We start from the raw sequence: 18,480 nt of genomic DNA on the forward strand, positions 1-18,480 counted from the left end.
GGGCCACATACGGCCTAGGGAGATGTCAAGTGGGCCGGACCATTAAAATTATACCATACTCTGCTATAAATAACCAAAATATCATGTCTTTCCTTTGTTTTGGTGTAAAGAAGCACAAGAACATTAGGAAAATATTGAAATTTAATGAACTATCCTTTTACAAAACATTTCATGAAACACCTCATATTTCCTTAGACAAATGTGCAATTTACTTTTATCATTCACAAATATGCATTGCAACTGATCCCACTGATTGTACAAAGGCACAAAACTTTAATTGGTACTGAAAAATATAGTAATGCACTTTAAGATTAAATGAGACTTTTAAAGAAAGGAATTTTTAAACCACTTACACATACGCATATAAAATCTAAATGTAATCCCTGCGTACACCTTACAAACTAAGGAGAGTGATTTTAAATGTGTAATGAAGAAAGTGTTCGCCTGTCCTGTAAATCTGTAAACTTCATACATGAAACATACATACACATACAATACATACTGAAAATTTATGGAGTTGTATGAACAGTAGAATTCCATCACACAACTTTTGTTTTGAAGCTGCTGACTAACATTAAAGTGCACATTTTTTAAATCACCACAGTAATGATTCATCTTCACAGAGCTGTATTCTTTCAATGCAAACAGTATCTAAGGCAGCATTTTAAAGGTGTTAGTCTAGTCTGGACTTGTATTTGTTCCTGAAACTTGGCATCTTTTGGCCTGTACAAGTGCATCAACACCAGGTGTCATGTCCTGACTAGCTGTCACTTTCAGAATGTCATTTAAGTGCTTGTTTGTGAGCCTTGAACGCATTTTTGTTTTATTGATATTCATCACTGAGAAAATTTGTTCACAAAGGTAGGTTGTCCCAAACATGCACAAAATTTTAGCAGCCAGGGCTGTTAATTTGGGGTACCCTGGTAGTAGATACTGATAAAATCTGTCCAGACCTACAGAGGCAAATTTGCCCTTCAAATCTGCATCACACTGCAAATCAATTATCTCTAGCTGAATTTCGACCGGCAGATCAGAAGCTTTAACTGTGAAAGGTGAGCGAAAAACTGAAAATTCTGTCTCAAGTTCACCAAATACCTGAAAACGTTTCTCAAACTCCCGCAGTAGTCCTGCAATTTTGTCTTTGTACCGTTTCATGTCCGCATCAGGTCTGGTCACACACACATCTCTCAGACAGGGGAAATGAGCAGGGTTGCCATTTGCCAGTTGCATCTCCCACAAAGTCAGCTTCAACTTAAATGCATGTATGTTGTCAGAAAACTGTGTGACAACTTTTTTGCGGCCTTGCAACATTTTGTTCAGATTGTTCAAGTGTTCAGTAATATCAACCAAGAATGCAAGGTCCCGTAGCCATTCCTGAGATTGTAATTCCAACACCGGTTTTCCTTTTTTCTCCATGAACTGTCCGATTTCCTCTCGTAGATCAAAGAAATGCCTCAGCACAGCGCCTCGGCTTAACCATCTCACTTCAGTGTGGTATGGCAGGCTGTGGGTAATGTTGCTGTCGCTGAGAAGTTTGTCAAACTGACGATGGTTCAGACCTCTGGACCGGATGAAATTTACAGTGCGAACAACCACCTCCATGACGTGGTCCATTTTCAGCGACTTGCAACACAATGCCTCCTGGTGCAAAATACAGTGAAATGTCCAGAAACGATCTCCTCCATTAAGGGCTTGTACTTTGTCTTTGAACTTTGTCGCGACACCTGCTTTCTTTCCGACCATGGATGGCGCGCCGTCTGTAGCCAGGCTGACAGCGCGGGACCAGTCCACTCCAACTCTGTCCAATGCAGCAACGACAGAGCCGAAAATGTCCTCGGCTGTTGTGGTGTCCATCATTGGCACCAACTCAAGAAACTCTTCAGTAACAGTCAATGTCTCATCAACTCCTCGAATAAATATGGCCAGTTGGGCCACGTCTGTGATGTCAGTGCTCTCGTCAATTGCCACGGAAAATGCAATAAATGACTTGACTCTCTGTTTCAATTGACTGTCTAAATCTGCCGATAGTTCCGAAATCCTCTCTGCTATAGTATTTCTCGTCAGGCTAATATTGGCAAAAGCTTGTCGCTTCTCGGGACATACAAGTTCAGCCGCCTTCATCATGCATCGTTTAACAAAGTCACCGTCGGAATACGGCTTCGATGCTAATGCTATTTCGCTAGCAATTAGGTAGCTGGCTTTTACCGCTGCTTCACTGACTTCTCGGCTCTGGATGAAAGTTGACTGCTGTTTCCTCAGACCCGCCAGCAATTCGTTAATCTTATCTCTTCTCAGTTGTCCTTGCGAGCCGTCATATTTTTCGCTGTGATGAGTCTCGTAGTGGCGTCGAATATTATATTCCTTCAATACCGAAACTTGTTGCAAACACACCAAGCACGAAGGTTTTCCGTGCATCTCTGTAAATAAATAGGACGTGGTCCATTTTTCTTTGAAAATTCTACACTCCTTATCTACTTTTCTCCGTTTGGATAACGACATTTTGGCTAATGAGGGTGTAGCGGAGAGGTAGAGACCAAGGTATTAACAACGTCGTAACAAGCAGCAGATGGCGCATTGATACCGTCTGCTGTTTTCAGTCTGTCTCAGTGATGCGGCTTGTCTTCTACTCTGATGGAAAGAGTGCGCCCCTTAGCGGATAATCCATGAATTGCAGCGAATTAAAAATATTAATTCCATGTCTTTTATGCATTTTTTCCACTTTCAAATTATCCTGCGGGCCTGATCGAACCTCCTTGGGGGCCGGTTCCGGCCCGCGGGCCGTATGTTTGACACCCCTGCTGTTATAGAATTAAGGCCATGCTCATGAAAAAACAAATCGTTCTGCCTCATCTTAAACACCAATGTTTGGGTGGTGGATGATTCTTGGTACACATGGGAAACCGTTGAGCTGGAAAACCTCAGCAGCGTTGCAGTTCTTGACACAAACCGGCGCCTGGGACCTACTACCATCCCCCGTTCAAAGACATTTAAATATTTTGTTTCCCCCATTCACCGTCTGAATGGCACACATACACAAGCCATGTCTCATTTGTCTCAAGGCCTAAAATGCCTTATTTAACCTGTCTCCTCCCCTTCATCTACACTGATTGAAGGGGATTTAACTAGTGACATCAATAAGGGATCATAGCTTCCAGCCCCAGCTAACACACCAGACTCCAATAACCACCTAATCATAATCTTCAGTTTAGGATGCAGTTTTATTAATCAGCTGTGTTTGCTAGCGATGGAGAAAAAGTATGACACCATTCAGGCCCGAGGACTGGAGTTGCCCACCCCTGGTTTACAGGATGATTTGTATCTTAAAGAGCGTAACTTTAATGGAATAGTCCCGTCACATCTAGATAAAAACGAATGTGAAAAATTAACAGAGCAAATGTTTATTAAAACACTACCTATTCATAGAAGTATGTATTCATCATTTACTATATATCAGCTTATTGTTAAATTATTCTGACGTTTTTTCCAATACAAAAGTGTAGTAACTATTGTTTCCAAACTGCGTTACCCACTCCAGCCAGCAGATGGCGATATGCGTCTTTCAGGTGTTGATTCTTGCGTGACGTATAATGGACTGGACCGGACGCTTCTTCAGGAACAACAACGCGGCTACTCTTTCAACCACCTCGGTAGCTTGCTAGCCAACATTAAACTGAAAGATTGACGCTTTAGACCATGTTAATGTACATTAGCTAATCTCAGTGTTGTTAACGCAGTTCAGTTGACGTATCAACTGGTTAACTTTAACCTAATTTGCTTGTTCAATTTTCAAAGTTGTTAAAACATTGATACTGAGCCTAGCACTAGGCTAGTCGCTAATTCTAACATCCCAGACCATGAGCTCACTAAACTACTCATCCCCTGTTAAAGAAGAGGTCTGCTGTATGCAGAAAGAAGCTCTGAGGCTGAACATTGTCGTGAAAGGAGAAGAGGATGTTATAGAGGAAACAGAGGAAGAACCTTTCAGAGAGGAAGACGATGCTATCTCAGTAGAGGTGAAGAAGGAAGACGTCTTGGGAGTGAAAGAGCAGGAGACAGAATATCAGATTAACACCAGTGAGTACTGTCTTAAAAACAGAGTCACACACTATGCCGTTGTTGAACTAATGTGGGGTTTTAAGGGGCATTCTACTGAAGTTCTACACTTGAATATGTTGTTCAGTACTGTAGGAATTGTTAAAGGGGCCATCTGCCTTTGTTAGTTTTAATCTGCCATTGGTACATATATTTTGGGGACTTTTAAATTATATTATTTAAATGATCCATGTGGTCTACATTAAAGTGCATCTCATCTAGTATAACAGCCTTTTAAAATGCAATGTTGGAGCATAATTTATACTTAAAATATCAAAGGTATGCAAAAGGTCCCATTCAGTGGAACGACCCTTTAACATTTGCATTTTAGACCCTGTTTAGAGAGATTAATGCCTCTTGTAAGACCCTATGATTATAATAGACGGTCGTAAGTTCACTATCTGTTTGATGTTCTCATTCACACAGGAGAGAGACATGACTATTGTGGATCCTCTGGGGAGCCTCAACAACATCCTGATGCTGATGAGGAAGAGAAGAGTCTCTCCAGATCAGAACACCAGATGGTACAGCTTGGTCTGGTCTAAAATACAGCTTGCTCTATCGGGGTCTGGGCTGGGTTTCTGTAAACCACTTCATGACAGCGATGACATAAGCATTCATAATGATATGTGTCTGTGTCCCCTCTTTATGGTTACCAGGACAACGCTAGCCCTTCCACCCTCCCAGAGTCCCCATGTCGTGCCTCTCCCGGTAGCGCCTCACTGCTGGGTATGAAGAGGTTGTCTGTGCAGCTGGTGGACTGCAGGAAAACAACGGGGCTGAGTGGAACTGTGAGAGGAAGAGAAGAGAAGAAAGGATCAGGTTTAACTCATCAAAGTAAGTGCTGTAGTTTAGTTTGAACAAATACAATAGATCTGCCCACTGGTATCTGTTACCAGGACAACCAGCAGAGTTCTGTTAGTTGACAGGAAGATAGACTGGTATCTGTTACCAGGACAACCAGCAGAGTTCTGTTAGTTGACAGGAAGATAGACTGGTGGATATGGATGTTATGAATATCATAACACTGAAAAGGGATTCTGTCAATGAAAAGAGAGAAACCAATAGACCATATAAAACCTTGATGAAAGTTAGCTTTGGAGAGAAAGTTTCAAGATGATCTGATGTAAGGTGAATGTTTTACAAAACCTTTTCCTAAAAACATGGATGTTACATTGTCTGTCCCAGTCAACCCCCCTGTCTTTGCAAGACTCTAGAACACACAAACTAAACTCCAGACACTTCAATGTGGTCTGTATTGCTTCATTAATATCTGATCTACACAACTTGTTAAACAGGCCAATATATATTTTAAAACAAGCTCCTTTTTTTGTCTTGACCTCCGTCTCTGTAATGGACAAAGTTCATTTCATTTCCTACTTTAACAGGTCAAGTAAAGCCTGAACTCCAACATATTGACCTTAAAGAACATGGTTCATTTGGAAATGACTAACTTTATTCATAAAATGTGTAACTGATGCTAACAGTTGAAATTCCTCCACTGTCCCTGTCCCCATACCAGGCTCAAACCAGTGATCCTCTGCTTCTCAACACACGTGACCGCTCTCCTTGAGAATAACCTATATTCAGAGTTCTAGAGCCACACACTCACTATAGCACAATAATTACTATAGCACAGTGTATTTAACAGATGGTGAGATCAGAAACAAATCAGTCCCTTTGTTGCTCTGTTTCAGAGCTACTCTGCCTTCTGACGAAGGAAAGCCTTTTCAACTATAAATGTATATTTGGCTGCCATTTAGGCTGCAACAACTATACAGTGGAACACCCCCTGATCTGTTGTTTTATGAAGGGTCACCTACGCCCAGTACCCAAACAGCTAGTCCCATCCTGGGATTTTTATGTTTTGCTTGAGGCCATTTCTGCTGTTGGAGCCGCTGGAAAGAATAGAAATTAGATTTATCTTGTTTAAAACTGCTTTACTTTAGCCATTATATCCGTATAATGAGTTACACCCCCATACCTTCATGAGGTTCTATAGTAGCAAGGATCTGACACCTCCGGAGGGCTTGATGGCTCAATCCACCAGAGGTATGGCTACAACATAGGCATTGTTCAAAGGCATCTCTGTTCAAGAGATCTGTAATGCAGCATGTTGTGGTGATATACCTTCATGAGGTTCTACTGAATGGACATCACTACACATACGGTGAGTAGAGTGGGGACCTCTGAGGGATGATCCTGTCTAGACTTGGCATCAGAGAGGGTATGAGCTCTGTGGTAGTTGACTATATCCCCAAAGTGAGAGACTAACGAGTCACTGAAATAGAACTGAAGGTTCCCTTACGGAACCCTGATTCTATGATATTCACCAGGTTACCTAACAGAACCCTGATTCTATGATATTCACCAGGTTACCTAACAGAACCCTGATTCTATGATATTCACCAGGTTACCTAACAGAACCCTGATTCTATGATATTCACCAGGTTACCTAACAGAACCCTGATTCTATGATATTCACCAGGTTACCTAACAGAACCCTGATTCTATGATATTCACCAGGTTACCTTTCACACATGGAAGACGGGAGCGACTATGTCCCTGTAATAGGAAGTGGTCTGCTATTGGCCGTTGCTATCGGAGAGTACAGTGCCTCCTGAAAGTATTCAGACCCCTTGACTTTTTCCACATTTTGTTACATTACAGCCTTTTTCTAAAAACACAATACCCCATACTGACAAAGCAAAAACATTTTTGTTTGATAATTTTGCTAATTTATCAAAAAAATACAGAACTGAAATATTATATTTACGTAAGTATTCAGACCCTATACTCAGAACTCTGTTCAAGCAGCAGGTTCTGCTCTGGAGCAGGTTTTCATCAAAGATCTCTCTTAAAGGAGGACTGTAGCATCTAATGATGAAACATTATGGAGTCTTAAAGGAGGACTGGGATGGGAAAGGAAAGGGGATATCTAGTCAGTCACAACTGAATCCATTCACCCTAAATGTGTCTTCCGCATTGAACCCAACCCCTCTGAATCAGAGTGGTGCGCGGGCTGCCTTAATCGACGTCCACGTTATCGGCGACCTGGGAGCAGTTGTTGCGGGTTAACTGCCTTGCTCAAGGGTAGAACGGCAGCTTTTTTCTACCTTGCGGGCGTTCGGATTCGAACCAGCGACTTCTCAGTTAATTGCCCAACATTCTTAATCTCTAGTCTACAAATGTCACAAATGTTCCAACTTCAATTCATTATTTCTCAATGATGCTTTAAAACCTCTCTAGGGGGTGTGGGACGCTATCGTCCCACCTGGCCAACATCCAGTAAAATTACAGAGCGCCAAATTCCAAAACAGAAATACTCATTATAAAAATTCATGAAACATACAAGTGTTATACATCGGTTTAAAGATTAAGTTCTTGTTCATCCAACCACGGTGTCAGATTTCAAAAAAGACTTTACGGCGAAAGCAAACCATGCGATTATCTGAGAACAGCGCCCAGCATACAAATCATTACAAACAGTTAGCAGCCAAGAAGAAGAGTAACAAAAGCCAGAAATAGCGTTAAAATGTATCACTTACCTTTGATCTTCATATGGTTGCACTCTGAAGACTCCATGTTACACAATAAATGTTTGTTTTGTTCGATAAAGTCACTCTTTATGTCCAAAAACCTCAGTTTTCTTGGTGCGTTTTGTTCAGTTATACATTGGAACAAAGCGCGGTCACAGCAGTCAAAAAATCTGAAAAGTACCATAAAATTTAGTAGAAACATGTCAAACAGTGTTTATAATCCAGCCTCATTGTTGTTTTTGTCATAAATAATCGATCATATTTCAACCGGACAAAAGCTTCGTCAATAGAAAAGGAGAAACAAGAAATGCGCCCTCCCGGTCATACGCTGGGCTCATGGCTGGAAATTTCCACTGTACACTCATTGAACGTCCTGTTTCTCCCTCATTTTTCAGAGTAAAAGCCTGAAGCAATGCCTAAAGACTGGCCATATGTTGAGGAAGCAATAGAGATAGTGACCTGCGTCATAAGTCTTTGGTGGATTGTGGATAGGCTTTCAATGGAAAAACAGGCATTTCAAAATAAAAGCATTTCCTGGATGGATTTTCCTCAGGTTCTCACCTGCCATTTCAGTTCTGTTATACTCACAGACATTATTTTAACAGTTTTAGAAACTTTGGAGTGGTTTCTATCCAAATCTACTAATTTGCATATCCTAGCTTCTGGGCCTGAGTAGCAGGCAGATTACTTTGGGCACGCTTTTCATCCAAAATTCCGAATGCTGCCCCCTACCCTAGTGAGGTTAAAGGAGAAGTTTACCCAAAATCCAGAAACTCTGAAGTGATTCCATACATTGAAACTAGTCCAGTGGAGTTTTCTCTCTCCCTGTAGTGCTGTCCTGAAACAGCTGCGTGACTCGTGACGTTGCTGGATGCGGGCCTCGCTCTGCTGCTTTGCCAGTTTGTTATTTTATTACAGCTATGGCCTTTGGATTTCACCTGGAATTGTTTATTTATGTCTGAGAAAAAAAACACTTTGTATTGATATAAATGTTTATAAATACTCTACTGTAAGTCGCTCTGGATAAGAGCGTCTGCTCTTGGCCGGTAGGGAAAATGTAAAATGTACTCTACTGTAAGTCGCTCTGGATAAGAGCGTCTGCAAAATGTAAAATGTAAAAAATGTAAATATGATGATGTCATAGTGAATTCATGACATGTGACTGAACAAGCCTTTTCATACTTCATAACATGGCTACATACAATGCTTTCAGAAAGTATTCAGACCCCTTGACTTTTCCATATTTTGTTACGCTACAGCCTGATTCAATCTACACACAAATACCCCTTAAACCTGTCTAGGACATGCGTTCCGCTAGCGGAACCCCTCGACAACATTCCGCTGAAAAGGCAGCACGGGTAATTCAAAAATATTTTTTAGAAATATGTAACTTTCACACATTAAGAAGTCCAATACAGCAAATGAAAGATAAACATCTTGTTAATCTACCCATCGTGTCCGATTTCAAAAATGCTTTACAGCGAAAGCACAACATATGATTATGTTAGATCACCACCAAGTCAAAAAAACACACAGACATTTTTCCAGCCAAAGACAGGAGTCACAAAAAGCAGAAATAGAATTAATCACTAACCTCTAATGATCTTATCAGATGACCCTCATAGGACATCATGTTACACAATACATGTATGTTTTGTTCATAGGACTTCATGTTACACAATACATGTATGTTTTGTTCATAGGACATCATGTTACGCAATACATGTATGTTTTGTTCATAGGACTTCATGTTACGCAATACATGTATGTTTTGTTCATAGGACATCATGTTACACAATACATGTATGTTTTGTTCGGTAATGTGCATATTTATATCCAAAAATCTCAGTTTACATTGGCACCATGTTCAGAAATGCCTCCAAAATATCCGGAAAAATTGCAGAGAGCCACATCATATAACAGAAATACTCTGAAATTCACATTTACACAAGCATCGTTGAACATTTCCAAACTGATTGCAGATTTTTCTGACCAGGTTGCCTGTCTGGCATCCTCAACCATAGTGCCGTTTAGGCACACGCCCCCTATCAGAGGAGGTCGGTATGTGTCTGCTGGTGAATCACCCAAGCCACACAGGAAAACCTCATGTTCGGTTAAGTTCCGAGTTGAACTCACCTTGTCATTTGTCACCAATGGCGAACTCATGACCAAGTTCACCGGGTTTGTGGCAGATGCTGACGTCGAACCCACGCCGTTGCGCAATGTATGACAGATAGCCTTGGAAGAATGCGGGGAAGTCAACGGAGTTGGCATACATATTTGTCACCAGATTTGGTTGGTTTTCCAATCCATTAGTGGTACCAAACGGTCAATTAAATCTATCCCAATAAGCATCCGTTCGATGTCGATGGTAATCGCTTTCGAAGTTGAGTTTAAGTAGGAGACACTTGGTTAGTGGCGAGGTAGCTTCGGTGAAACCCCTAAGCTTCGTGTCGCAACGTTCCGTTTTCAACCAACGGTTTGTTGGGTCCACTGCCCCTTTTAGTTCATCCAGCAAGGTTTCGGATATGAGTGAAATTGTCAAACCCGAATCTATGAGAGCGTGACAGGTCAAACAGTCCTCCAGGACTGTTCTAAGGTATGGCCTGTTCGAGTTGGGTTTTCTCATCATATCCCCAACATAATGGAGTGGGTTGGGAGTACCGAGCGGTTTGTAATCTGTGTCGATTTCCAAGACGGATAACTCACCTATGTGACCCAGTGGGTCCTCTATCGGAATGGGAGAGGAATCATCTGTTGCAAAGCTGCTTATCTAGAACGAGTGGTCCCTGGACAGGGATTGGAGTGGGGGCGGGGGTAATGGAAATGTTGACGTCCTCTCGAATTGCGTTAGTTTCGGTTGACTTAGTTCCCAACAATTTTACGCCGAGTTATGTTGTCCTCTTTCTCAAATTTCTTACGATGCAGTACATCTGATATATCGTGATATAGAGTTTCTATATAATTTCGCTTAGGGTTTAGATCATTGTTGAACACTTTGTTGTGCTTGTTACTCTTGTGTCCTGACCCTTTGTGAGGGTTAGGCGCAGGGACATATCGGCCAAGTTGATCTCTACGGGACCTGTTAGATTGGGGACGTTCATCATAGCTATTGTTACTGCAGTGGTTGTCAGTGTGGTGGTTACTTGGTTGCCACCCCCTTTGATCGTCATCTTTTACCGCACCTGTCCCTAATGCTGCACCTTCTAATTGGAGTGATGGTTCCCGCCTAAGCTCGAAAGTCGAGGTGTCCGGGCTCTTAGCCCGGCTTGCTTTTGATGCCTCAAAAGCGGTGCTTACAAGCTTTCAGAGCGTCGAGATTGGCAACCCAATGTGGGCAGTAGGGCCCAAGTAGTTGATGAAGTAGATGTTTGACAGAAACAGTTGTTTGAATGGTAATAGGTCTTCCATTCCCGTTTCAGTGAGCATGACAAAGTAAGCTGAACGAAGCAGGTGATAGTAGGTCTGTGGGTGTTAATTTTGAGCTTGTCTGATATTGTTAGCCAACGAGCTGTCGTGTTTGCGAGTCGCAGAACCACTGAATTCTATTTTCAAAACCGTGGCAAGTTTAGCGTAGTCGTGCAGGATTTCGCCACAATTTCTCTGTATATAATGGCCCATAACTTTAACACTAGCAGAGATCCTGGAACTGATATACCCTTACAGTATATTATATTCAACAATATATACAAAAATCAACATTTATATTTTCAATATTCATGTAAGAAATGTTTGAATGAAATCCGAATACTACTCATATTACAGAGCAAGTGGTAAAGATTCATGACACCCATTGTTGATTTGTAGCCTGTAGCATCTAATGATGAAACATTATGGCGTCTTGAAGGAGGTCTGTAGCATCTAATGATTATACATTATGGAGTCTTAAAGGAGGACTGTAGCATCTTATGATGAAACATTATGGAGTCTTAAAACTTCTTATGGCTAGTTGAACCCCTCGACAACATTCCGCTGAAAATGCAGAGCGCTAAATTCAAAAATATTTTTTAGAAATATGTAACTTTGATGCATTCACAAGTGCAATACACCAAATTAAAGCTTAACTTCTTGTTAATCTACCCATCGTGTCCGATTTCAAAAAAAGCTTTACAGCGAAAGCAGACCATATAATTATGTTATGTCAGAGCCTAGTCACAAAAACACACAGCCATTTTCCAGCCAAAGAGAGGAGTCACAAAAAGCAGAAATATAGATTAAATTAAATTTATCACTAACCTTTGATGATCTTCATAAGATGGCACTTATAGGACTTCATGTTACACAATACATGTATGTTTTGTTCGATAAAGTTCATATTTATATCCAAAAATCTCAGTTTACATTGGCGCTTTATGGTGAGTAATGTTGTGCATCGAAAACATACGGCAAATTTTCAGAGGCACATCAATTTACAGAAATACTCATAATAAACATGTAAAAGTTGATAAAAGATACAAGTATTATGCACAAAGTTATAGATATACTTCTCCTTAATGCAACCGATTTGTCAGATTTCAAAAAGCTTTACGGAAAAAGCAAACCATGCAATAATCAGAGTACGGCGCTCAGACACAAGCCATGCAGATACCCCCAATGTTGTTGAGTCAGAAATAGCGTTTTAAATATTCACTTACCTTTGATGATCTTCATCAGAATGCACTCCCAGGAATCCCAGTTCAACAATAAATGTTTGTTTTGTTCGATAAAGTCCAACATTCATGTCCAAATACCTCCTTTTGTTAGCTCGTTTGGTAAACAAATCCAAACTCACGAGGCGCGGGCAAGTCAAGGCGAAAGTTCAGATGAAAAGTTCAAAAATGTATGTTACAGTTCGTAGAAACATGTCAAACGATGTATAGAATCAATCTTTAGGATGTTTTTAACATAAATCTTCAATAATATTCCAACCAGCGAATTGCTTTGTCTTTGCAATGGAACGCAGGTCGCTCTCACGTGTAGGCGCATGACCAGCTCATGCCACTCAAGCAGACCTCTGGTTGAAATAGCTCTCATTCCCCTCTCCTTCACAGTAGAAGCCTCAAACAATGTTCTAAGACTGTTGACATCTAGTGGAAGCCTTAGGAAGTGCAATATGACCCCATAGACACTGTACATTCGAAAGGCAATGAGTTGAAAACTACAAACCTCAGATTTCCCACTTCCTGGTTGGATTCTTCTCAGGTTTGCGCCTGCCATATGAGTTCTGTTATACTCACAGACATCATTCAAACAGTATTAGAAACTTCAGAGTGTTTTCTATCCAATACTACTAATGATATGCATATCTTATCTTCTGGGGATGAGTAGCTGGCAGTTTAATTTGGATATGCTTTTCATCCAAACGTGAAAATGCTGCCCCCTATCCTAGAGAGGTTTTTAACGAATGCACTGTGTGTGTGTATACTGAACCAAAATATAAACAACGATTTACAGTTTATATGAGTCAGTGATTGTAAATAAATAAACGAGGCCCTGATCTATGGACTTTACATAACTGGGCAGGGGCACAGCCATTGGTGGGCCCTGGAGGGCATACGCCCACCCATTGCGGAGCCAGGCCCAGCCAATCAGAATTAGTTTTTCCCCACAAAGGTCTTCATTACAAAGAGAAATACAACTCGGATGGCTGGTCTCAGACGATGTGGAGGTCCTGGGCTGGCGTCGTTATATGTGGTCTGTGGTTGTGAGGCCAGTTTGATGTACTGCCAAATTCTCTAAAATGACGTTGGACGCGGCTTCTGGTAGAGAATTTAACATTCAATTATCTGGTAACAGCTCCAGTGGATATTCCTGCAGTCAGCATGCCAATTGCACGCTCCATCAAAGCATTTTAGTGGCCTTTTATTCTCCCCAGCACAAGGTGCACCTGTGTAATGATCATGCTGTTTAATCAGCTTGATATGCCAAACCTGTCAGGTGGATGGATTATCTTGGCAAAGAATAAATGTTAACTAACAGGGGTGTAAAAAATTCTGTAATCTTTTTTTATCAGCTCATTAAATATCCAACACTTTACATGTTGCGTTTATATTTTTGTTTATTGTAGTTACTCTCAGTTTAAGGAACATCTTGCCAAATATTTCACTTTATTTTTTACTTTACCCAAAATATCACATCAGCGATAGTCAAAATGTTGAAAATCTGTGAACGTCTAAATAATAAATTGGGCCATTTAAACAGCATGTGTCGAACCCTTTCGACAACGGGGAGATTTTACTGATGTGCTTTGTGTCTTCGATGTAAAAATAACTTTTGGACTTCCACTTAAAAATACTTATTTACTTATTTTATGTTTAACTTCTTTTGGCTGCAAGGGGCAGTATTGAGTAGCCTGATAAAAGATGCCCATTTCAAACGGCCTCGTACTCAATTCTTGCTCGTACAGTATGCATATTATTATTACTATTGGATAGAAAACACTCTCTAGTTTCTAAAACCGTTTGAATTATTTCTCTGAGTGAAACAGAACTCATTCTGCAGCACATCTCCTGACCAGGAAGTGGAATGTCAGAAATCGATGCTCTGTTCAACTTCATGCCTATACATGGGCATAAAACGTAAGAGTCTGCGTACACTTCATAGACCTTCCCCTGGTTGTCAAGAGGCTGTGAGAGAAGAAATTTCGTGTTCATCTTGGTCTGAGGTGGAATTAAAGCTCTTTGTATGACGTGACCGTCCATTTCCTGTTTCTGGAGCGCGAAAGGGGACATGGATTTGCCTTCTGTTTAGCTGTCGTTATGGACGACTAACATCTCCGGTTTAAATTTTATTTGATACATGTGACCATATCATCGTAAAGTATGTTTTTTCAATATATCAGATTATTTAAATTTTTCGGGAGTTTTGCAATGTTCCGTTTTCTGACTTTGTTGACGTTGGAGTGATCCGTGCCACTTGGCAAGTGCCCATGCTAAATGAAGAGGGAAATTTGCCGTTCCAGATCCAAACAACGACTGTTCTGGACAAAGGACACCTTGTCCAACATTCTGACGGAAGATCACAAAAAGTAAGAAACATTTTATGATGCTATTTCTAATATCTGTCGCGCATGTGAACTGGTTGTCGGCGCCCAAGTGTTTCTGGCTATTGTGGCTACGCTAATATAACGCTAAATTTTGTTTTCGCTGTAAAACATTTAATAAATCGTAAATATTGTCTGGAATCACAAGATGCCTGTCTTTCAATTGCTGTACACTATGTATTTTTCAGAAATGTTTTATGATGAGTAATTAGGTATTTGACGTTGGTGTCTGTAAATATTATGGCTGCTTTCGGTGCAATTTCTGATTGTAGCTGAAATGTAAATTATGATTTATACCTGAAATATGCAAATTTTTCGAACAAAACATATGCTATACAATAAATATGTTATCAGACTGTCATCTGATGAAGTTGTTTCTTGGTTAGTGGCTATTTATATCTTTATTTGGTCGAATTTGTGATATCTACTGATGGAGTAATAAACTGTTATAGTAAAAAAAGTGTTGTCTTTTGCTAACGTGGTTAGCTAATAGATTTACATATTTTGTCTTCCCTGTAAAACATTTTAAAAATCGGACATATTGGCTGGATTCACAAGATCTGTACCTTTCATATGCTGTATTGGACTTGTTAATGTGTGAAAGTTGAATTTCGCGCCCTGCACTTTGAGCTGGCTGTTGTCATAAATGTACCGACATCGGGCTTGCACGCCAAACAGGTTAAGGAAGTGTGTAAAGTTGTAGCCAAACGTTTTGAGAATGACACATATGAATTTTCACAGTCTGCTGCCTCAGTTTGTATGATGGCAATTTGCATATACTCCAGAATGTTATGAATAGTGATCAGATGAGTTGTAATTAATTGCAAAGTCCCTCTTTGCCATGCAAATGAACTGAATCCCCCCCAAAACTGGAAGCTTCAAAAGGAGGGTGGTGCTTGGAATCATTGTTCTTCCTCTGTCACCCATGGTTACCTGCAAGGAAACACGTGCCGTCATCATTGCTTTGCACAAAAAAGGCTTCACAGGAAAGCATATTGCTGCCAGTAAGATTGCACCTAAATCAACCATTTATCAGATCATCAAGAACTTCAAGGAGAGCGGTTCAATTGTTGTGAAGAAGGCTTCAGAGCGGTTTAATTGTTGTGAAGACGGCTTCAGGGAACCCAAGAAAGTCCAGCAAGCGCCAGGACCGTCTCCTAAAATTGATTCAGCAGCGGGATCAGGGCACCACCAGTACAGAGCTTGCTCAGGAATGGCAGCAGGCAGGTGTGAGTGCATCTGCACACAGACTGAAATTCTGCAAAGGGTACAGGGATTGGACTGCTGAGGACTGGGGTAAAGTCATTTTCTCTGATGAATCCCCTTTTTGATTGTTTGGGGCATCTGGAAAAAAGCTTGTCCGGAGAAGACAAGGTGAGCGCTTCTATCAGTCCTGTGTCATGCCAACGGTAAAGCATCCTGAGACCATTCATGTGTGGGGTTGCTTTCAGCCAAGGGTGTGGGCTCACTCACAATGTTGCCTAAGAACACAGCCATGAATAAGGAATGCCACCAACAAATCCTCCGAGAGCAACTTCTCCCAACCATCCAGTAACAGTTCGGTGACGAACAATGTCTTTTCCAGCATGATGGAGCACCTTGCCATAAGGCAAACGTGATAAGTGGCTCGGGGAACAAAACATCAATATTTTGGGTCCATGGCCAGGAATCTCCCCAGACCTTAATCCCATTGAGAACTTGTGGTCAATCCTCAAGAGGCGGGTGGACAAACAAAAACCCACAAATTCTGACAAACTCCAAGCATTGATTATGCAAGAATGGGCTGCCATCAGTCAGGATGTTTTAGCCCAGAAGTTAATTGAAACCAGGGTGGATTGCAGAGGTCTTGAAAAGGAAGGGTCAACACTGCAAATATTGACTCTTCAATCAATCAAGTTTATTTTATATAGCCCTTCGTACATCAGCTAATATCTCGAAGTGCTGTACAGAAACCCAGCCTAAAACCCCAAACAGCAAGCAATGCAGGTGTATAAGCACGGTGGCTTGTAAAAACTCCCTAGAAAGGGCAAAACCTAGGAAGAAACCTAGAGAGGAACCAGGCTATGAGGGGTGGCCAGTCCTCTTCTGGCTGTGCCGGGTGGAGATTATAACAGAACATGGCCAAGATGTTCAAAATGTTCATAAATGACAAGCATGGTCAAATAATAATCAGGAATAAATGTCAGTTGGCTTTTCATAGCCGATCATTAAGAGTTGAAAACAGCAGGTCTGGGACAGGTAGGGGTTCCATAACTGCAGGCAGAACAGTTGAAACTGGAACAGCAGCAAGGCCAGGTGGACTGGGGACAGCAAGGTGTCATCATGCCCGGTAGTCCTGACGTATGGTCCTAGGGCTCAGGTCCTCCGAGAAAGAGAGAAGGAGAGAATTAGAGAGAGCATACTTAAATTCACACAGGACACTGGATAAGACAGGAGAAGTACTCCAGATATAACCAACTGGCCCTAGCCCCCCGACACAAACTACTGCAGCATAAATACTGGAGGCTGAGACAGGGGTCAGGAGACACTGTGGCCCCATCCGATGATACCCCCGGACAGGGCCAAACAGGATGGATATAACCCCACCCACTTTGCCAAAGCACAGCCCCCGCACCACTAGAGGGATATCTTTAACCACCAACTTACAATCCTGAGACAAGGCCGAGTATAGCCCACAAAGATCTCCATCACAGCACAAACCAAGGGGGGGCGCCAACCCAGACAGGAAGATCACGTCAGTAACTCAACCCACTCAAGTGACGCATCCCTCCTAGGGACGGCATAAAAGAGCCCCAGTAAGCCAGTGACTCAGCCCCTGTAAAAGGTTAGAGGTAGAGAATCCCAGTGGAGAGAGGGGAACCGGCCAGGCAGAGACAGCAAGGGCGGTTCGTTGCTCCAGAGCCTTTCCGTTCACCTTCACACTCCTGGGCCAGACTACACTCAATCATATGACCTACTGAAGAGATAAGTCTTCAGTAAAGACTTAAAGGTTGAGACCGAGTCTGCGTCTCTCACATGGGTAGGCAGACCATTCCATAAAAATGGAGATCTATAGGAGAAAGCCCTGCCTCCAGCTGTTTGCTTAGAAATTCTACGGACAATTAGGAGGCCTGCGTCTTGTGACCGTAGCGTACGTGTAGGTATGTACGGCAGGACCAACTCGGAAAGATAGGTAGGAGCAAGCCCATGTAACTCTTTATAGGTTAACAGTAAAACCTTGAAATCAGCCCTTGCCTTAACAGGAAGCCAGTGTAGGGAAGCTAGCACTGGAGTAATATGATCAAATTTCTTGGTTCTAGTCAGGATTCTAGCAGCCGTATTTAGCACTAACTGAAGTTTATTTAGTGCTTTATCCGGGTAGCCGGAAAGTAGAGCATTGCAGTAGTCTAGCCTAGAAGTAACAAATGCATGGATAAATTTTTCTGCATCATTTTTGGACAGAAAATGTCTGATTTTTGCAATGTTACGTAGATGTAAAAAAGCTGTCCCTGAAACACTCTTGATATGTTCGTCAAAAGAGAGATCAGGGTCAAGAGTAACGCCGAGATCCTTCACAGTTTTATTTGAGACGACTTTACAACCATCAAGATTAATTGTCAGATTTAACAGAATATCTCTTTGTTTCTTGGGACCTAGAACAAGCATATCTGTTTTGTCCGAGTTTAAAAGTAGAAAGTTTTCAGCCATCCACTTCCTTATGTCTGAAACACAGGCTTCTAGCGAGGGCAATTATGGGGCTTCACCATGTTTCATTGAAATGTACAGCTATGTGTCATCCGCATAGCAGTGAAAGTTAACATTATGTTTTCGAATAACATCCCCAAGAGG

At 41.5% G+C, this 18,480-nt stretch overlaps 1 pseudogene; it reads left to right on the forward strand.

Moving 5' to 3' along the window:
* Positions 1-18,480, forward strand: part of LOC139547605 (zinc finger protein 107-like) — a 123,669-nt pseudogene that overhangs the window by 86,529 nt on the left and 18,660 nt on the right.

This window comes from Salvelinus alpinus, chromosome 2, assembly GCF_045679555.1.
Source record: "Salvelinus alpinus chromosome 2, SLU_Salpinus.1, whole genome shotgun sequence".
Taxonomy (NCBI): Eukaryota; Metazoa; Chordata; class Actinopteri; order Salmoniformes; family Salmonidae; genus Salvelinus; species Salvelinus alpinus.